Below are 21787 nucleotides of genomic sequence, written 5' to 3' on the forward strand. Positions count from 1 at the left end.
AACCGACTTCTGGGTAAATCTCACACAACAGGGTTTAAAGCACCATCGCAGAGCAAAATGGGATTAGAACAGGAGCACACAGTGTTACAGCCAGAATGATCCTTCACATTTTTTTTCATTGGTCATTTAATGTGAAAGCAGCTGCTGATCACAGCTTTAAAAGCAGGAGGGAGTGAACTCAACACTGTCTTAGATCTAAATGAAGTATTAGTACAGAAGGCTGGTGTCATTACAGGGATGGCTGGTTGTTAATGTACTGAGTATTGTGAGACCACAGTGATCAGATTTGTTCTTTCATTCTATTTAAAGGGGCATTAGGAAGTTTTCAGCGGCCTCTAGCGGTACGGTTTTAAGATCACAATCAGGTGTGTGCTCATAGGTGTGCTCGCTTGAACTCATGAGTGAGCATTATCCAAAACACAACCGCTTTCATACAGAAATGTACAATAAAGAAAGGCAGAAACACCAGCATGCCAGTGTTCTGATGACATCTGCTGCCTTGTCGAAAAATGCTGAATTTAGCACAAATGGATAGCAGAGTCTATCAAGTCGCTCTCCTCTATCAAAAAATGCCACCTTATGTGTTCCCATTTCCAATTCTATAAAGTTATAACTCTCACAGTATTATGACATCTTCTGTTTTTTAAAATTATATTATAACATCATTTTAGGGGTAGCGGGGTAGCGGGGTTGCTCTGCACTTCTCATGTGAACATACACTGTGGCTGGCAGTGTATGAATGTGTGTGAATGTTAGTTTCTGTTTGAGCACTTAGGCTCAGTGAATGAATGTGTGTGAATGGTGAATGCAGATGTAGTGTAAAAGCGCTTTTGAGTGGTCGAAAAGAAAGGCGCTATACAAATACAGAGCATTTGCGTAAAAGTAAATGAATATAAAATATATTCTTTTATGAAAAGATTGATTCATTGTAAAGAAAAGCCTACTTATTTGAACCTGTTTATGTCTGCCTATATGAAAAATATTACATTCACAAATAGAACATTTCCATATAAATCATACATTATATTGAAGCATTATATAGTCTGAAGAATTTAAAACAGTTAAAATGTAGAAAGACATAGGCTAACTACTTTTCTTTTTTACCTTTATTGCTTGTTATGTGATCCCCCTGTGTATCTAGTTGTGCCATGTTCTATTATTCTGTTGTTTAATGTAGGCTCTTTTGTTTTGGCTGAAGATTTTCGTATAACATGAATACGATTCAATAAAGACAACTTTGTATTGTCTATCAGACAAGAGCATTTTTTTATTAAACACAATATAACCTTTGGCCAACGTTGTTAACCTGTGAATGTTGATATGAACTGTTAGTGTAGTTTCGGAATTTAAAAATCCTACATGTTAACCAGCGAAGTCACACGGAACTCGCATTTGAAAGAAAGGTCCCCATTGTGCAGCAAAGAGTGTTTACACACCTTAAGCAAGCAGCATCGGTGCTGACTCTGCATTGGTGGGTTCAACAACCCACTACCACTCCACCCTCACTGGTTTCGGATGGCACTCAGTGTGGCAGACCCTCCGCATGAACGCAAACGGAGTGGCAGTAGATAGGAATAGGGAGGAGCAAGCAGTTTCGGAAAGGCCCCTGTAGTTTCAGAGAGGCTCGGGAGCGTGCACACGGCTACTTCCGACCCGGTGTCCTCACATTAAAAGCAGAATAGTGGCTGAAGCAAGCAACAGAGAAAACAGGTGTGTGCTTCATTTCTAAGTGAGGTTAGAGGGTTCAGCATCATACAATCACTCAAACCCACAGAATCTCACTTTACCCAACTCTTCTTCCAGAGGATTTCTTTCTCTTCAGTACTCTATTCTGTCTGCAGAGTCTTGTCCTGTGTAGGCACTCACCCTCTTTCAGTCCTTTTCCCACCCGTTTCAGCATTGGCCAGATCTTCCTTAACCTGTTAAGACACCTCATGACCCATTTGTCCTCGTCAACAGTGCCTAACTTAGATTGTCTGACTGTCTGCTATCTTTGTGTCGAATGTTTGGCTTTCCTGGAATGTATATTCAGCATTACGTGATGTGATCTACAATGTTATTTGGATTTGTATGTATGTGGAAATGTATGATTTTTATGTGTTATGTAAGATTAATTTCCTGAAAATGTAATCTCAAAATGTATTAAGTCCCGACTGATAAAATAACATTTTACCAATAATGTATAACCTTTCTGGATGGTCGTAAATGACGATGTAATCATTTTGACAGTGAAAATGTTTGCTTTTCTGTCAAAAAGGTAAAGTGTGAAAGTATTTAAGCTTGGGAGGTTCTCTGTGATGCTGATTCCCAGGAGCTCCACCTCAGCTCCACTGGTGTGTGTCTTTATCTCCTTCTTCCTAAAATCAATGATCAGCTCCTTAGTTTTGCTGACGTTGAGCAGTAGGTTGTTCTCTGAGAACCATTCTGCAAGATTATGAGTTTCCTCCTGATATGAATTCTCATCGTTGTTTGAAATCTGGCCGATGGTGGTGACAACAGAGTTCTGTCCTTGTCGGGAGATGCAGTCGTGATTGTACAGCGTGAACAGGAGGAGGCTGAGCACACAGCGCTGGGGGGGGGGTCTTGTGTTGAGTTGGTGTTGAACTGACTGGGGTCTGTTTGTGAGGAAATGTGGTATTTAAACCCAGAGTGCTGAGTTTGCTGATCTGAGCTGAAATCCACAAACAGCATTCTGATGTAGGTGTTGTTTTTCTCAAGGTATGTGAGGGCTGAGCGGAGGGCAGTGGAGATGGCATCCTCTGTGGATCTGTTGGTTCTGAAAGCAAACTGGTCAGGGTCCAGGCTGGCTGGGATGTTGCACTTCATCAGAATGGGGGTGAGAGCCACAGGGAGGTAGTCATTCAGACTAGACACTCCAGACTTTTTAGGTACAGGAACGATGGTGGCTGAACCCTCTGTTAATTATGACGGGGATCTGATCACAGATTTTTTAGTTTAGATTAACTCTGGTGATTTATTTCCTGATGAGGGAATAACACAGTAAGGTATTACATAATCTCACAAAAATGTTATTATAATAACAGAACATTTTATTAGGGCCTGACCATGAAACATCCGAGGTTCCTATTGAAACTGAAGGGATTTTTTCTTTCTTTCTGCAAAGTAACCTCAATTTTTGGGGCCTAAACATACTTGAAAACTCACAAAACTTTGCACATAATTCAGGAGTGGCAAATTCTTCTGTATTTTATGGGGGTTTTTTTCATAAAAGCTAGCACCCCCTACAGAGCAGCCCCTAGACAAAGTTTGACCTACACATATGAAATGTTTGTGGTACGTGTATCATGTCCAGACCATAGACTGTATATAAGAAATGGACATAGTCGTCGTGACGTCACCCGTTAGTTTGTGGACTGCTGTTTTGAAGTCTCGTGTTTGGCTGATAGGGCGCCGCCATGTTTTTGCAACCAGGAAGTGCCCGGAAGTGATGATACGGCGGAGCTAACAGCCGTGTGCGGAGCTAGCTAGCTTGCTTAGCTAGGTGCAACTGTAACTCACATTAACTGTCATTTTAACTGGGCTGATAACTATGTCTTGCGAACAACAGTCTTAAAACTAAATGTACTTACCAGAGAAAGTGAACAGCCAACTCCTAATAAGCTTTTTAAATGGCGCTGGTTAAATTTACACTGTGCCGAGGGTACGAGTCAGCTCTAGCCTGATTGACAAGTCGCTGGTAATAGATAATCCCGCCCCGAAACATATTCTACTTTGTGGTCTATTTTAAAATAAATTGGACGATAATTTACTAAATGAACATCATTTTTGCATTGAAGAAGACATTAAACTAGTGACTGAGACCATAAACTCATCAGGAAAGTACTACTGGGGTAATTATTCAGCTGAGAAGTGGCGTCATTTTCCCATTATTTCTAATGTAGCAGGACTTCTTTTTTTTCCTTTTTCAATAGAATGCAGGTTTCAGTGACTTGCGCAATCGTTGCATATTGTAGACCGGAAGCTTCCCGCTTGGTCCAGACGTACAAAAAAGCCTCTCGGAGCCATGGCCTAAACTAAACAGGAAGTTGGCCATTTTGGATTAAATCGTCATGTTTGATGATTTACACACTCCATACGTTAAAGAACTCCTCCTAGGGAATTAGTCCGATCGACATCAAATTTTTGCTGTGCAGTCTAGACCTATTGACAATGAAAAGTTGTACGGTTATTACCAGTCGATCACTTTGCTAGTGGCGTGCTGTCAAAAATTGATGATTTGCCATGAAACAGTAAGTTCTTATAGCTTCAGTATACATGCTCACATCTGTACCAAATTTTATATCTATAATAAGAGTCGTGCCCTGAACACACACACGTCAATATTCACTCAGTCATAGTGCCACCTGCTGGCAACAGGAAATGACACGTTTACTCTGTAATGTACTACTCCGAGCAGGTTGGACATATGAAATTTAAAACTGTCCCAGAAAATACCATACATGTATCATGTCCAGACGTAGCAAAAAGCCTCTTGGAGCGATGCCCTAAACCCAACAGGAAGTCAACCATTTTGAATTTTATGGTAATTTTTGGATGACTTACATACTCCATACAAACTCCTTAGAGAATTAGTTTGATCGACTTCAGATTTTCACTGTCTAGTCTAATCCCACCTACTACTAAAAGTTGTACAAACGGTGATTTTTTGTGAACATTGTGGCTAGTTTCGTGGCATCAAAAACAGATGATTCGCCATGAAAGAGGAAGTTGTTCTTCAGTGTACATGCTCACATCTGCACCAAACTTTACGTGCTTGATAACATCCCCAACACATCTACTTGCCAATATTCAGTTAGAATCATAGCGCCAAGTGCTATGTAGCACCACAAAGCGGACAGAGGAAGTGATGATTAATACCTTTGTACAAAGTCCAAAGAACGTGGCAAATTCACAACCGCACCGAGAGCTACGGAATCTGCAAACGCAGCCGTCTCACACCTCGACAGGCTACACTTGCGAGGGCCCGTCCAACACTGCTAGCAGCTTTAATTACATTATTGGGTTTTATTATATTTTTAAGCAAGTTCAGTACAATTATCTTACATTTTCAGTAAATGATTACATGATGAGGTGTCTTTAGATAGTATCAGCAATGATGCCCAGCCTAAGTGAATTTACAGCATTGTGATTAAAATGCATGCACCTCAAAGGACGGTAATGGGAAAACAGTGTAAGTGTATGAGGTGTGTTAAACTGCTAATATCAGTTGATTCATATATGAATTTGAAACAACACACAGTTTGCAGAGAAAGCCATGTTTGCGTAATAATCCTTCAAGTAGAGGGCGTGCCTTCAGTTTTCTCCCGACCTTTGACCTCCCACGTGGGGAAGATGAATTTTGACTTCAGCAGATCAAAGACACACCAAGATAAAGTAAGGGTGCTCCGAACGATCAGTCACCGATTGTAATAATAATGGCTTTAATTAGTTTAATCGGTGGTCTCTAAAAAGGCTGATCAGAAAAGCCGATCAGGTGATGCAATATTCGCGGGACAAATTTTCTGAGCAGTTTTCAAAGCTAGCTAGCACCAAAGTCCTTTTCAGACAGGAAGCGATTGATGCGGCCAGTTAATCATTTACAATGAGAGTTGAGCCGCAATCAGACAAGAGGAGCAACATGTGAAACTGTCGCGGCCCTGCTCATCTCACACACACACACGCCGCCTGCCCGAGTTTAATTGTCTTGACCCACAGCGCATCAGGCAGAGAAAGAGACTGATCCTTCAGTGTGTTTCCTGATGCAAAGAGAGGCGCCACTCAATCAGCTGACTGCCTCTCTCTCTCTGTTTTTGTTTTAAACCTTTTGAAATGTTTCTGCCTCCATCCAGATTACGTTGTAGCAGTGTGGATGTAGCCTCACATTACCCCACTCCTCTCTGTACTCCTCTCATGTCAACCCTCCCGTTCTCACCCGGTATCCTCCCGTTTAAATGTTTCCCTGTAAATCTCCCGTATCTTTAACCTTTATAAAATCAAATGAAAACCTGCTGGCTGTATTTAAAGTGTTTTCTTCTCTCTCCTCTGGTGAAGCCGGTGGCAGTCTGTAAAAGATGTAGACTGTGCTTCTTGCACAAGGGATTTAATAAATGAAAACAACCCACTGAAAAAATATTAAGCCTATAGCCTGTAAACTATATGAAATTATAATGAATGTAGTAACTATAAGTAATATTAACAATATACTAATGGTATAATGTGAAATTAACATGTATATTTATTTATTTAAATGTCCCTTATTTTCAAATCTCAGTGATGACAGTTGACTCCTCTGTAGCCCACTCTCCCTCTCTCTGCTCCTCTCTCTAAAGCCCACAGAACCCGCCTGAGCTTTCCAGAACAAAAAGCGGCTACTTCAGAGACTCAGGATGCCTGTGCTCCTTTATCTCCTAAATATTTTGGCTACAGCCTTTTTTGTTGCAGTTTTTATAGTATGCTGTTTGTTCTGTTTTTGTTGTTTATTCCACAGGAAAGCTACAGGAAACCAGGCAAATAAAATAAACAGTTGTCATTTCATGATACTTTACCATCTTAATACATTGATTTTAGGACTAATTAAATAAATACACTGAATAATGCTACATGATAAATAAAAGGCTTCAAATAGATCTAGTGATTGGTGATCAGTATCGGTTGATACTGCTTTCAGCAATCAGTGATCGGCCCAAAAAAAAGAATGAGCTTGACTTTTTTAATGCCCCAAGGTGTATTTTGCATTAAATGTTACGCTTGGCCCTGCCTCTTGTGTAAATACAGTAAATATGAATATATCAGGCCTGATGCCAAGTGCAGGAAAGCATTTACGTGGTATAAATAATACTGAGTCAACACTCTGGGAGGAAAGAGGCCAGAACTGATTCCCATTCATGTAAACTGGTGACACTGGCTAGGTCCTCACATCAGGATACAGATGTTTACAGAAGAGAGATCAGGCAGTTAACCCTTCAGCTTTATTTATTAAGTCTCTTTCATGTTATGTGTGAGAGTGAGTTGCTGTGAATGTGAATATCACACACACACACACACACACACACACACACTACACAGGCCATATTTGGTCAGGTACCAAGAAGTCCTCAGAGGCAGCAATGGGTTTCTTTTAAAATTTTATGAGAGCAATTTTGTGATACCAATACCAATAGAGTACTTGGTTTGATACCTTTCGTAAAATGCCACCTGCCATAGTAGTTGATTGGTATTATTTTTATTATTATTTTTAAAAGAGGAGGAGTGAAATAGTGTAGCGACCACTGTGAGTTGTGGAATACGAATTTAATTTAGTTTTTAACACATTTGTTGAAAGTAAACAATGTAGAATAATTTTGTTAACTTTCAATCAATAAATTTTGAACTGAAGATCTGCTCGAGTGCTTTTTCTTTCAGTGGTGAGTCGCAAACCTCCAAATGATGACAGTAAGAAGTAGAAAACGAGTAAGAAGTAGGCTTTAACAATTTACTAAACTACACTAAAGAGTCTAAAGAAGCAAAGCAGGCACACAAGGAAAAAAAGAGGCTTGCCCTTCTCTTTCTTTCGGTGTGTTGCTTGTGTGTTTGGTATCGAGTAGCAAGACCATCCCTATGCATATTGACCCTGAAGCCTTACAGAGAGTTTGTGTAGCGGGGTGAGGACGAGTGGAAGGTTATATGTGGAAGGGGATGGAGACACTGTCCCTGGTCTCACAGTTGTCTATTTAACCCCAACTGTGAGGTATTCTGTGTATACCCTGCTTGCCATCCTCTATGGAAATTTCCAGCAGGAGAGACGCTCAGTTGCAGGGCTTTGGACTCTTTCAAATAACGCCCCCACCTCTACCCACTGACTGACGTTTCAGCTCCGTTGTACTAACATCACATGTTAAAGGGGAATTCAACCAATTTTACACACAAATGAAAGTGTCCATGAAAGCTCATGAAATATTTAAAGACTCATACAGTATAATGTCTTCTCTGGCTCTGGAGGACCTTGGTCAAGTCAACACAACCCACTAATAATGTCATCAGGTTTTTCTCAGTTGGAAATTTATCAGAGAAACTGGTTAAGAAGACTAACAAGCTAAACGCATAATAATTTGTTATTGATGATAATAATTCATAAAATCGTTTATTTATAATGGACAGAGTACAGTAAAACAGATTTCTTTCCATTTGATGCACTGTACCAGAGTACAGCTTCATGCTAATTTCGCATCTGCAGTCCCTTGGCAGGTCATAGCTAATAACAACACAATAATTAATGAGCTAAAGCTGACCAGCTCATTGAAATTCCACCAAAATTACAACATCCCAATCATATCGCCACACAGAGTTAACAGCTAAGATCCTCTTTTCATCAACCTGCCCCCGCCCTGCTCGTTGCCTACTGTTTAAATGTTTGCTTGTTCTGTTCAGTCTTTGTGACGTCTTTGTCATATTTTGAGTGTCCTGCTGTGCTCTGTTCTCTGTATTTTTGGATATTGCTCTGTGTCTTGTACTTGTTTCCTGTTTTTTAGATTACACTGTTTACTTTGGATTTACTCTTCGTTTGGATTTCCTTAGTCCACTTGTAACAATTCGCCTTACACTAAAACAGCAAGGGAAAAGTACATACACAAAAGATAAGGTTATGGGCGGCTCTGATACCTGCTGAGGAGATTACAATCCGCAGCCTGCTTACTTTTGTTAAACAAGCCCTACCTAAACCAGATAAGCAATTAACCTGCACCTGTATACACTTAAAAAAATTATACAACAGTCCATAGGATGGGTTTCACAGTGCTTATTTAGAGATATAGGCTACCAGGTTATACCACGGCAGGCAACACTCACAGGTATTAGCCGCTGGAGGCTCGGCCGCACTCCGATACATCAAACTAACATTACAGACATTATCACCATTTCCGACATACATTCAATTCACCCTCCAAAACCCCAATGTCCCAGCAGTTCAAATGTTCATTCAAATAACTTGTCATACTTGTCAATAAATTGTCTGGATTGAACCAGAAGAAGAAGAGAAAAAAAACGAATAAGATACCAGGTAAAGCGTGGCGAGCCGCCGCAGTCAATAATATTCCACAGTTAACTTACGCAACCTCGACACAGTCTGTTTAGCCAATGGGATGATGCAGTAGTTCAGAAAAGTCCAAGCATATAATCCAGCAACAAGAGTTTCTTTGTTCCTTTGTTGAGTCCGTCTGGCAAACATTACACAGAGCCCACTAAACGCTGACTGCTTCACCTGTTTCACCCAAACGTCACTTCCCACTCTCCTTTTAAAACCTACCCCATGGCAAAACAATAATGAGTGGGGAAAAAATACATAAAGAAAGGTCCTTATAACAATCCATGATACACCACAGGGTTCCGATATACAGTTGCTTTTTTACACGTGAAGGCAAAACCAATACACATAAAGCATGTTTACCAACACATTAAAAGCTGTACCTGAAGGCAGAATAGGTGACTATTACACACTCCCGTGGAAACTTGTTTTTGTGTTAATAAATATTTTTTGAACTGCAACCTCCTCTCGTATTGCCTACATCTGGGTCCAAACCTAAGTTTGCACTCAGCTACTGCTGATGGAAATCCCGCAAGCGGCATCTCCACCTTCCCCTTTTCTCCCCAACCACACAGTTGATGATTCTATAACCAGAAACATTTGGTTCTTTAACCCTACCATTCTCTGCTTCCCCAGTCCCACTACAGCTACACTACATTTAAAGAAAAACTCCAGGATATATATAATACCATCATCTATCAAAAGAGCAATAGTCCATGTAGGAACAAATTATACAGCTCTTCACCAGTCTGAGATGACAAAATCAGATTCTAACCATCTAAGTTCTTAAAGCATTTTTATCTCTGGTCCCATTCTCACAGTTTGTCGCGTTGCTGGCCGCTTCAGTAGACTCCTTGGCCTTCACAATTGGCTCCGGTCTACTTGCATGGCTCACGGTGTGTGTTTGATTGATAATTTTAATTTCTTCTGGGAAAGTCTGTCAGACTTCATCCAAACAAATAGAGAGGGACGCCGCTGCTCTGATGGCGTGTGGTAGCTTGTTCCACCATTGTGGTGTCACAGATGAGAACAGCCGGGACTGAGATTGCTTTGTGTAGGGATGGCAAAGCCAGGCGGCGTTCGTTGGAAGCGCTTAGTGGCCAAGTAGGAATGTAAGCTTGTATTATGGAGTTTAGGTAGATGGGTGCAGACCAAGTAGTCACTCTGTATGCAAGCATTAGTAACTTGAATCTGATTCTGGAGGCCATGGGTTGCCAGTGGAGGTCACTGAGTAATGGAGTGACATGAGTCCTTTTGGGCTGATCAAAAAGCAGACGCACTGCTGCAATCTGAGCTATTTGTAGGGGTTTCACCGCACAAGCTGGAAGACCTAAAAGGAAGGGCATTTCAATAGTTGAGGCGAGAGATAACCATGGCCTGTACCAGAAGCTGGGTGGCATACTGAGTGAGGTAGAGCCTGATTTTTCTTATGTTGTATAGAGAAAAGTGCCACGACTGAGAGACAGCAGCAACATAGTCTGAAAAGGACAGCTGGTCATCAATCATGACATGAGTTTCTCACCTCCCTGGTTGGAGTGATGGTTAAGGAGACAATTTGTAGTTTGATGTTATGGTGGATAGATTGCTTGGCTGGAATGACCAAGAGTTAAGTCTTTGAGAGATTTAGTTGAAGGTGGCAAGCCTTCATCCATACCGAGAAGGATAGGTAGAGTTGCATATCGTCTGCGTAGCAATGATAAGAGAAGCCGTGCGAGCGAATGATCGGCCCCAGTGAGGTAGTGTAAAATGAGAAGAGAAGGGGCCCTAGCATCAAGCTTTAAGGCACCCCTATTGAGAGGCAGTGGGAGGAGGATAATTGTCCTTGCCACAAAACATTGTAGGAATGCACCGAGAGGTAGGATTCGAACCACAGGAGTGCTTTACCCGAGATGCCCATTGCTGAGAGTGCTGATAGCGGGATCCTGTGATTGACTGTGTCAAAGGCAGCTGATAGGTCAAGCAGGATAAGAACCGAGGATTGGGCTGCAGCGTTAGCTGACCTTAGGGCTTCTGTCAGACAACAGAGCCGTTTCAGCCACTCTTAAAACAAGACTTATATGGATCTTGGAGGTCATTCCGTGAGAGGAATTCTGAGACAAGGGAGATGGAGGGAGACATGTATGAGGACTGCTACATGGTATGTTTTCTTGTGCCGTGCTCACAGAGCACGTGACCAGAGCAGGAATGGACCAATTGATTTTGAATGATTTAGAGAATTGGCAAGTTATAGCCGCCACTTTGCCTGTGAAGATGGCAGCAAAGGTATCGGCAGACAAGTTTGTGTGTGGTGGAGGTGGAGTAGGATTTAGTAGCGCTTTAAAAGTTGAAAGTAATTTCCCTGAGTCAGTGGCACTGTCATTATGGAACACCGTTTTGGCAGCACTGATAATTGTTGAGAAGGAGGATAGGAGCATTTGGTAGCCCTTAAGGTCGGCAGGGTCTTTGGTTTTTCGCCATTTTCATTCAGTTGCTCTGAGATCAGTACGGAGCCCACGGATAGTATCAGTTAGCCACAGGTGGGACTGGTGCGGGCGAGTCTGGTTGCAAACTACATTTACATTTTCAATTATTCATTTAGCTGACACTTTTATCCAAAGCGACTTACAGTTGCAATATATGTCAGAGGTCGCATGCCTCTGGAGCAACTAGTTGTTAAGTGTCTGCTCAGGGACACATTGGTGTCTCACAGTGGATTTGAATCTGGGTCTCTCACACCAAAGGCATGTGTCTTATCCCCCTGCGCCATCACCACCCCTAATGACCATTGTCTGCTAGCTGAACTGTGTCCTCCTCAATATGATTGTTTCAGCAAACCCAGGTTCAGTGGTTGTGGTGATGGCCAAGTGAGTGTGCATAGGAAAAACTTTAAATGTCATATTGTCTCATTAAGCTCTTCATGTACTTGTGTCCTTAACAAACAAAGCATTTTAAACAAAGCATTGTTTCAGAGTCAAAGCCAATTTAATTCCCTCTAATTCCCACACCAAGGATCTGGCTGACCAGTTCTATATCTATTTAAGCCTGCTAAATCCAGCCCCTCCTTGTGCCTCAACTGAAAGTGTTGATGATTGTGAATTGTTTTTATCTTATTTTACTGTGAAGTGGTGTCAGTTAGAGCCTCTATTACCCCCTCTGCCTCTTACTCAGAGGTCCCCCCACCGGCATCAAGATCCCTGTTTTTTATCCTATTGACTTGTCTGAGCTTTTGAAAACATCACAAATCACAAATGAGTGTCTTCCAGCACCCTTTATGTAGTACCACTACTAAAAGTAATGGATTTTGTGGGCTCTGTTTGCTTTCTGTTTTTAACAGCTCCCTATCGACCAGTTGTGTCTCTGACTATTAAAAACCCTGGTCTGGATCCCTTCCTCCCTCAAAATTTTATACTGATTTCCAAATGACCTTTTATCTCAAAGATTTTAGAAAGAATTGTGTCAAAATAACTGTTGCACACTGGAAAATAATAAAATATTTGAACATTTTCAACCTGGTTTCCAGAGGTACCACAGCACTGAGACTGTCCTGCTGAGTCACAAATGACAGTGCTCAGTCCTAGTAGTGCTACATTCAACACCATTGATCACAACATCATGTTAGACAGACTGAGGCACCGTGTAGGGGTCTCTAGTACATCTTTAGAACGGTTTTTATCCTACCTGTCCGATAGGAGGTTCTGTGGGTCTGTCACTAACTATGTTTCTTCATTCTGTTCAGTTAAACATGGTGTGCCTCAGGGGTCAGTCTTAGGACCCATTTTATTTTCCTTGTATGTGCTTCCCCTTGGAGACATTATCCAGACACATGGTGTCTCTTTTCATGTTTACACAGATGTACTTGCCCGTCAGATCCACAGACCCTGGAATTCACTTACCGATTGCCTCTGGATGTCAAATAATTTCCTCCAGCTGAACTGACAAAACAAGAGATCCTGGTCATTGGGTCCCAGCAAATGGCAAAGCAAATACTGCCATCTGCTGGTAACAGCTGCTCATAACAGCATTTAGACTGGTATTTACAGGGAGTGAACACGGTGAGACCAAGTTATACTGCCTATTTACAAAGGAAATGTGGACCACATGTTGCTCTCTGCTTTTATTTGGTGAGCTGAATGCAAAGCAGTAATTAGCTTTACCACCATGTAACGATTCACGACATTACACACTTTGAACCTGTTTTTTTTTTTTTTAAACCTGTCCTGCCCAGCAGCCTGGTATAGAGTATAATGACCTGGATACCATATTGTGCCAGACAGATTTTACTTTAACAAGAGAGTATTAAAATACTCCTTTGTCTGTTTTATTATTTATTTAATTATGTATTGATTTGTCACCGGGCCGGACAGGGGGGCAGACACGGGGATGGGGGTGCACAAACAGACAGCACAGAGAAAGGACAACACCTGTAAGAGAAGGGGGAAAGGGGGATGGAAGGTGGGGACAACAGGGAAAAGCTGTGGGAAACACCAATTGCAGAAAGCAACGAAACCTGCAATAGAACAGAGAGGGGGGCTTGGGGAGGAGAAAAACAACAACAACAAACAAACACAAACAATAAAAATAATAATAATAGTAAAAGACAACCAGCCGAACAGAAGCAATAAACAGCTGACATATTAAGACAACTAAGAGAACAATGAAAACAAGAAACAGTCATACACACTAAATAAGCAACACAACACAGTGAACCTGTTTTTTAGCAGCATTTGTGTTGGTAAAATCACATTCAAAGTATTACGTAAGAGCTTTCTAGTAGTTAACAATTTGGCATCAATGAAGCAAATGAAGGGAACTGAAATAATAAATCTGTTGACAATGAAAAGACTTTGAGCTGGTAATGTGATATTTGGTAATGTGAATTGTTGTCTGTTCAGGTATTGGCAGTATGAACAGACATTCCTGTGGTGTGTGAATTGCCTAGGGGGTGCAGGACAGAAAGTGTTGTTTCAGACCAGCCTCTAATCAGGCCTGTAATGATATTCAGTAACATGAAATATCCATGTAGCCACAAGGAGGCGCTGTGATAATTTACTGTGTTAACTCAGAGAGAGGAACACTTACTTTAGGTTATCAAAGGAACATGAGGTGGAAAAATAAATGACTAGCACAAGCTAGCTGTTCATCACAACAATGTGTCGTCATTGAAAAAGGAATGAACATTATAAGCCTTTTAACCTCGTAACATTCCACACCCTTCAGTCCCTGGTGCAGCTTTTGGATTGTGCACACAACTGCTATGTTGAAGTTGATGCTCATGTGATACACGAAAGCTAACATTCTTGTGATTCAACCACTACAAACAATTTGAAGATGCAAACACAAAAATGGGTACAATCAGCTTTTCTGTCAGACCACCCACCTACAATCAAAATTGACGCGAGTCACCTTTGAAGCCTCATAGTAATCCACTGATCGATTATATTCTGACAACATGGTCTTGTTACATCATCAAAGGTTCAGTTAATCCAATCCAGTAAGAAAGTGAAGTCCAAAACACATTTTTTCGTCAGTAAATACCCAGGGACTGCTGCTGCATAATTTCACGTTAGTCTGCAGACATGCCTAGTATTTCATTATAACCGTAATAACTCCAGTTTGGATGTAAACAACTGCTATATCTTGATTTCAAAATGGCTGCTGAACTCTTTTTTCGAACTTGGAGTTGGTAAGGCTTCATGGTGTGGCCCCACAGTGTTTTCCAGCTAAAACGTCCCAGCTATAGTTGTCTACTTGCATCTATTTGCAAACATTTTCAGGCAGAATGGAAAAACTTTAAACATTTAATGTGTTCAAACTTATTACTCAGTGCCAGTAGCACTTACCATGATTCTGGCTGTTGGGTAAGAAAAACCCCAAACCATGTATTTATTGTAAATGGTTGAACAGCAAGGGCGATTTTACACTATTTTTAGGGATACTGAAGCACGACCCCTTAGCCTACAGTTTCAGCTGTACAGCTTTTCTTATATTAAATAGATTTAATGTTACTGAATACTGACATTTTTCAGTTTCTGAAGTTTTACTGAATGACAGCAACCTCACTGGCGGACTGGTCAGCTGCAGACACCGACTGTCGGGGCTGAACTCAGCCCAGGGTTGTGTGACAAGTGCAACAGAGACGGTAAATATGGTGCAAAAGAAAGAGAGGAAAAACAATGTGTGGTGTGGGCATCAAATATTTAATCTCAATAGTGCTAAAAATCTTCTTGTCTTGTTCTCATGCATCGTCACGTCTCAAAACCCAAATGTATCTTCACACTGTATTTCTGGGTCCGGTTCATGTTCGCACTGCAGTTTTACAAACCGGAGAAGTAACCATGACGTTACACAGACGTACAGGTGACTTATTGATTGGACAGCTTTGGCGATTGTCATTGTAAATTCTCGTGACAGGGACTTGGAGTTAACAATACACATGCACAATTCCTGTTATTACAATGAAATTTATTAACTAACTAAGGTGGATATGAATGCGGTTAAATATACATCAAAGAAATAAACAATGGCTAAACAATGAGAATGTGGAGTTCTATTGTGGGGAGAATTCGATTCATACAGGCAGCTAATGAACGCAATTAGATGATAACTTGGTTAAATTTGTCTAGGGTTTCAAGGATTAAATATACTGGATTAACAGACTATTGGACATCACTGAAAATTAAAAGTTATTTGAACTTAAAAGTTAATAATTTCTTTTTATTTTATTTTAAGTTCACTGTGGTTAAAAATATATTATATAATATTATATATTAAAAAATATAATTTCTTCAGACATAAAAGTTTACATTTTAATTTAAACGTAAATTTACTTTAAAAAATTGTTTAGCGTATGTAATGTTTTTAGTTTTTCCATACTTAATTATTTTGATGCAATACTACTTCAATGAATAAAAGTCCACTAACTCAAAAACTATTCCTGTGCATAACTCATAAGCTATTAACTTCTTCATGTATTTAAGTTCAGAATACCCGATTAAAAAGAAAACACACTCACACACACCTTCAACTGTGCATTATGGATTTTTTTTATTCAATAATAAAATGGTTTTATTAAACAATGTCTGAACGTGTTACAGCAATATTTTTTAAAACCCTGCTCGAACCATGTGTATTGGATGGCCCAGTGTGTGCAAGTTACCCTTTCAAACAATTACCCAAGTGAATAAATTACCTCTGAAAGTGTGTTCATTTTACTAAATTACCTGGTTAAGTGTCTGCAGGAAAACGTGCACAGTATGATTGGACACCTCTGCCCTTGCTGCAAATTAACTGTATAATTAAATTAACCTTTAACATCTCCATCACCTCCTGATTCTTTTGTATGGTTTTGGGTAAATGTGGGTAGTTGTGTGTATATCTCTGTGCAAACATGAACAACTAGGTTTATTTGGTCAGAGAACATAATCTACCAAATGTTAACTGTTTTATTTAAAAGCTTCTAAGAACAATGTATTCAACAACATAGCGTCAACTTACTGATTTTGGACACCACAAACACACATGCTAGTGTGTCTAAATGTGTACACACACGTACACAAAACTTGTAACTTGGCCTACTCCATTATTAACAGGTCATTTTTAAGATTAAGAAGGCAGGGTTTAAGTGGTTTACTATCATCCAAACCCATCAGTACTTTCTGGATGAAGGTAAAAGTGTGAATGTGTTTCGAGGGGTAGTCCAAATGCAATGCATACATCAACCCAAACAACAGTGCAAATGCATCAGCCAACCTGGGGATGTAACTCACCACAATATCTTCCACCACGATAGCAGTGAACTGAGATGAAGTGGACTTGTAGTGCTCTCTGTGACCATGGTGACAAGACCAACAGGAGTGTCACTTACATCTGGCTCTTCCGATTCCTCCACCTGGAATATGAATAGCAGGTCCAACTAAGTTAAATTTAAAGGAACTACACAATTTCATTTATATTACAGGTGACTATTTCATAGTTAGTTAAGTATATAGGCAGGCATTTAACAATTGATTATTCTACATTCTAACAACAAACAGGTAGTTTAACAGGTAAATATTAATAATTCATTATTAAACAAGCTAAACAACTGGAAAAGTATGCAATATGACCTCATTGATAATAATTACAGAAGTCCACTGAGTCTGGCTGTTCCGCAGTTTGTTCCGTCCTCTGCCCGGCGTCATATTTCACTGTAAGCATTGCAGAAATGTTTCAGCATGGCAATGTTTAGCCTGCCCCACGTTATTGACTTCTTGTTAATTGGTCCTTTTTGTGCTTCTACTACCTTCTTCACGGCTCTCTGTGATCCGGTTTTGTTACTTCGTCTGCTCGGCTGCATATCCCACAGGGAGCATTTCAGAATCAGAGAGTTTTGTCTGCCTGATTTAGTTAATTTGGTAATTAGTGCTTGCTTTTAGTGCTTCTACTATGGATAAATAGGCTACGTAGTTATTTTGCCTGCTTTAACTGTGTTTATGGTTGTTTTATGATCAGGAGTTTGTACAGGTTTTGAAAATTGACCAGATTCTCTATGTTGATCTGTGTCTGACTTCCTGCCCGGCTTGATCTGCTTTATGCAACTTGACGCGGCATCTGTCAAAAATAGACCCACTGCGAGGGGCAGGGTCTGGGATGCTGCTGGGACTCACAAGTATTGACTAGAATAGCCGCGATTAGCTCTGGCCGCCGTGACACAGCCCCAAGCGAAGCAGGCAGACTCTGTGAACATTGTGGGTATGAGTGGCTACATAGATTTCAGTTCTTGAAGAATTGTGGGTGCTTCTCACGCAGGTATACCGGGAGGGCATGAAGGGCTGTAGTGCGTTTTATGTCGACATCTTGTACTTGCTGTAAGGACAAGGAAAAAAAATATTACGATGAAGTGAGGCCTGCTTCCCCACTGGTCTGGTGCATGTTGGAACATTTAAGTACGGGGATAATGGGTTTTCTCATTTAGTCTGAGATTAGAGAGAATCTGACAAGTTCACTAAAGTTGACAGGTTTCATACTCTGGGAAGCATAGCTGTGCATCTGGCCCTTTAGATTTCAAGATATGTTACTTTTGGGTAAACTGTTTGACAGACTGAGAGACTCTGAGGCCCTGCATGCTAGATTTTTTCCCATGGCTTAAAGCTCAAAACACAACCAACTTACAATAAAGATAGTGATGGTGGCAGTGAGTATTGACAAAGTTAGACTCAGTTGTCCTTGGCAGACCTTGATTTGAACCAAGTACATCTTTAACTCACCTGGAGATCATAAATCTTCAGGATGTCAGCCAGCCCCTCTGCTGTCTTGCCTGTGCGTGCTGCCTTCTGTCTGTACAATGTCAGCAATCGTGGTGTGTGTCTGTCAAGCTCAGCATAGAACTAGTTCCGTAGGTTGACGTTTGTGATGCGGTGGAACTCAGCACTATCTAAATCTACAAAATCACAAACAAGTATACAAATACCAATAATGGCGTTGAAACTGAAAATAGGTAAAAAAATAAGTAGTGACGCAACATGTTTTCTGTTGAAATACATTGTTAAGCAACATGGTTATATGTAAAAATATTAATTATCCCAAAAGTGATAGTGGTGTAATCATTTGGTTAAAAGGTAAACATTGTTCACTAAAAGCAGGCATGCAAACTGGTCAGGGGTCAAAAAGGTTAAAAGGATATGCAAGCAGAGAAATGCACAGAGACTGTGTAAACTCTGGACATACTTGCTTTTAACTACGTGTTTGCGTACACAAGATGGCTGCGTTCCTCTGAAGGGTAGGTTGTGCACGTCTCCAGAAATTAACCCTACGCATCCGCGAGATGGAACTCAGCACATGAACGTGGGGGCAATATGTCGATCTGACAGGCAGGCCTGATCTGCCCCCTAGTGGATTCACGTTTAATCCTCCAGGTACATGCAAAGTACGCAGGCAAGTATGTGAACAATGCTGTTTGCATCGCAGACACCTGTATACACCTACGCATTGATAAAAAGCAAGTATGTCGGGGGCTTAAGAGGGATATGTTTTAAGCTTACATGTTGTTTAGATAACATGCATTCGTCTACTTCAACAAGGGATGTGAAGTTATGCTTAGCTCAAAGAGCTGTGGCCGCCCTGTCAGAGTTACCTTCATGGCAACATCAGTGGTAATGTAAACACGCAGCAGGAATTTCTGTGGCGCATCACTGAATGGACACATCAATGAAGGATTAAAATGGAAAAAAGGGCAGATTTGGTTAATAAATCACACACAAAAATTATGTATCAGTAGATCAATCTCTCTCTCTCTCTCGGCTCTATTAAAAGAAGTCGGCCTGTGTGTCTTTTGTCAAACAAAATCTGTCTGTCATGCTCACAAGTCACTTTAGAATGGAAAAACTCTGTATTGGCCGATATGACTTACAGGCTATCTGCAATAAAAAGTTTTTTTAAATCACAAGATGTCAATCTACTTTCAGTGTAGCAGTATGAATCGCTTAGGCCTCAACACCAGCTTTCCTTCTACAATGTATGCAGAAAGAGGTAAGTTGTCAGTGAACTCTGATACACTGTGGACAGTCATATTCCCTAGGCACAGTTCATATGATCTCAGGTGTTCAATGTAGGATGATCTGTGTTCTTGGCAAAGAAATGTGACATCGTTGTTCACAAGGAGGATCAATTTTGCTGAACTGTGGCAACCCCCCCTCTTGCCTGACAGATAGAAACATCCCAACATCATAACTAGTGCCATCAACGATGATCTTTGGTGTGCCGTAGATCATGTTGCATGTCTGTTTTTTGTTTAATATGTTCTTTTGCAACCTCAGGAAGCACTGAAACCAAGAGAGGAGACATTTGATGTCTGTTGATGTGGTTTAAAGAATGATGGAGCACTGAGGTGGTATGCCACCATGAGCTGATGCCTAGTTGCTAATGTTTTTAATACATTCTTATAGTTTTGGGTGTCATGTACTACATGCCTGAAAAAGCGGTGCTTCCCCACAAATCTCATAGTCCACAAATGGACAAGAGGCCCAAAACAACGTATGAGATCTGTATCTTAGTCTGCAAATACTGGATTGACACATCAAATGTTGGGGACATGACCAGCTCCAAGATGTCTTTCAAATCCATTAATACAGTCCAAGCACCATCTCCCTCAAGAACTGTATCACCAATCATCAATGGGAGTAGTCTCAACAGTGTGCTTTTTTTGTGGCCATTGCCGCCAACAAGACTGTTGTTGAAGTTCTTTGAGATAGGCTTTGGTTTGTCAACTTTGTCGGTGTGTTGGTGTGGGAACGACATCATTTTCTTGTTCAAATACTCAAGGGTAAAATACTTGAGCCGAATCATCTCCTGAATACACAGGGCCAACTCCACAGGTACAATGCCCTCAAGAGGATCATGCAGTGCATCAGGTAGGAAACCAGTGGTTCGATGAAAATACTGCAAACTCTCTCTCAAGACACAGTCCCCTTTGACACCAAACTAACTTTGACCATCCCCTTGCAAAACTGCCTGCACATCACGGTCATGACTGGCTTTCGTCCTTAGAGTAAATTCACCAACTCCAACATCACAGGACTGAATTTGGTCTCTCGTAGCCATGCAGAATCAACAAATAAATCCTGCTCTGAAAGACTGCATAAAACCTGCTAATGCATGGGCTGCCAGATTATCAGGCACGACACATAAAACAGTGTCCTGAACTGACTGACCAAGGCACTCAATGAACACACCATCTTGTTCAAGAGTGGAAAGGTCTCTTAACAAAGGACCAAATGCTCTTTGGTAGCCACACATCTGAAGATCAGCTACTTTACATAATGCTGCGAGCTGAATTACATGTAGTGCTGTTCGGTATTTACCTGGTAGATCAGCAACCACCCAGTATACTGAACACAGTTTGTGGATTTTCCTTGAAGTGCCTAGTGGATTTGCAATTTCAAGGTCATCAATGTACAAAAGTAGAGGAAGTGTCAGCTCTGAAGACGACAACAACTCATTCTCTTGGAAATATGACCCATCTTGATGGCACATGTAATGGCCTTTTTGTGAGGTCTTGGTTTCTTTAATTCTGTCAAGGATGTCAGTATGTTTGAACATTTCCTGGATCATCTGGAGTACAGGGACGTAAACTAATGTACGCCCGGGCTCTAGCTCATACTGCACTGGCATTACCACTGGGTAATTTCCCTCGATAAAGGTTTTTCTTCGTTTAGCTGAAGACAAGTCCTCACCTTTAGCTGTGGCACTGACAAAAATATTTGTGTCCATCACAGCATTCACCAAATCATTCATGATCGTTTCAGTGGGAGAAATGTCATGCCTCTGTAGTATCTCTTTTATAGTATCTTTGATAAGAGGTTGAGACAAAAAAAATCTCACTCAGATGATCAACTATTTCCTGAGATGCCATGTCAGAAACATGAAGAATAGTTTGCATCTTCAGCAACAAGGAGGACAAATTATAATGTAACTGGGCTCTTAACTGGCTAGTGTCACACCGACTGTCAGCCTCAGGAAAATTAACTGTGTCTGCATGCTCTCACTGAGCAGAATCCTCACCATTAGGGTCAGGTGGGCCACTTTAATTTTCTGTTGACACAATGTCATCACAAATGTCTAAACTACCTGCATGTGTCCTACTTTTGTGTGTGTTAAATGATGAATAGACATTTGTGCGGTAGTTACAGTTCTTAAATGGGCATGTTACACTCGTAGCTTTGTGACCCCTTAAATGAGTGAATGGGGTTGCCTCTGAAAAGGGCTGCTTGAAGT

The 21787-nt window shown here is 40.8% G+C and overlaps 1 protein-coding gene across 1 annotated transcript in view; it reads left to right on the plus strand.

Annotated features, from left to right (window-relative positions):
* The window catches only part of tgfb2 (transforming growth factor, beta 2), a 143464-nt gene that overhangs the window by 1664 nt on the left and 120013 nt on the right, over positions 1–21787 (plus strand). The window lies entirely within an intron of this gene.

Source organism: Micropterus salmoides, unplaced genomic scaffold (assembly GCF_014851395.1).
Source record: "Micropterus salmoides isolate LMB-PRFRI ecotype aquatic unplaced genomic scaffold, ASM1485139v1 Ms_hic_scaffold_11, whole genome shotgun sequence".
NCBI lineage: Eukaryota > Metazoa > Chordata > Actinopteri > Centrarchiformes > Centrarchidae > Micropterus > Micropterus salmoides.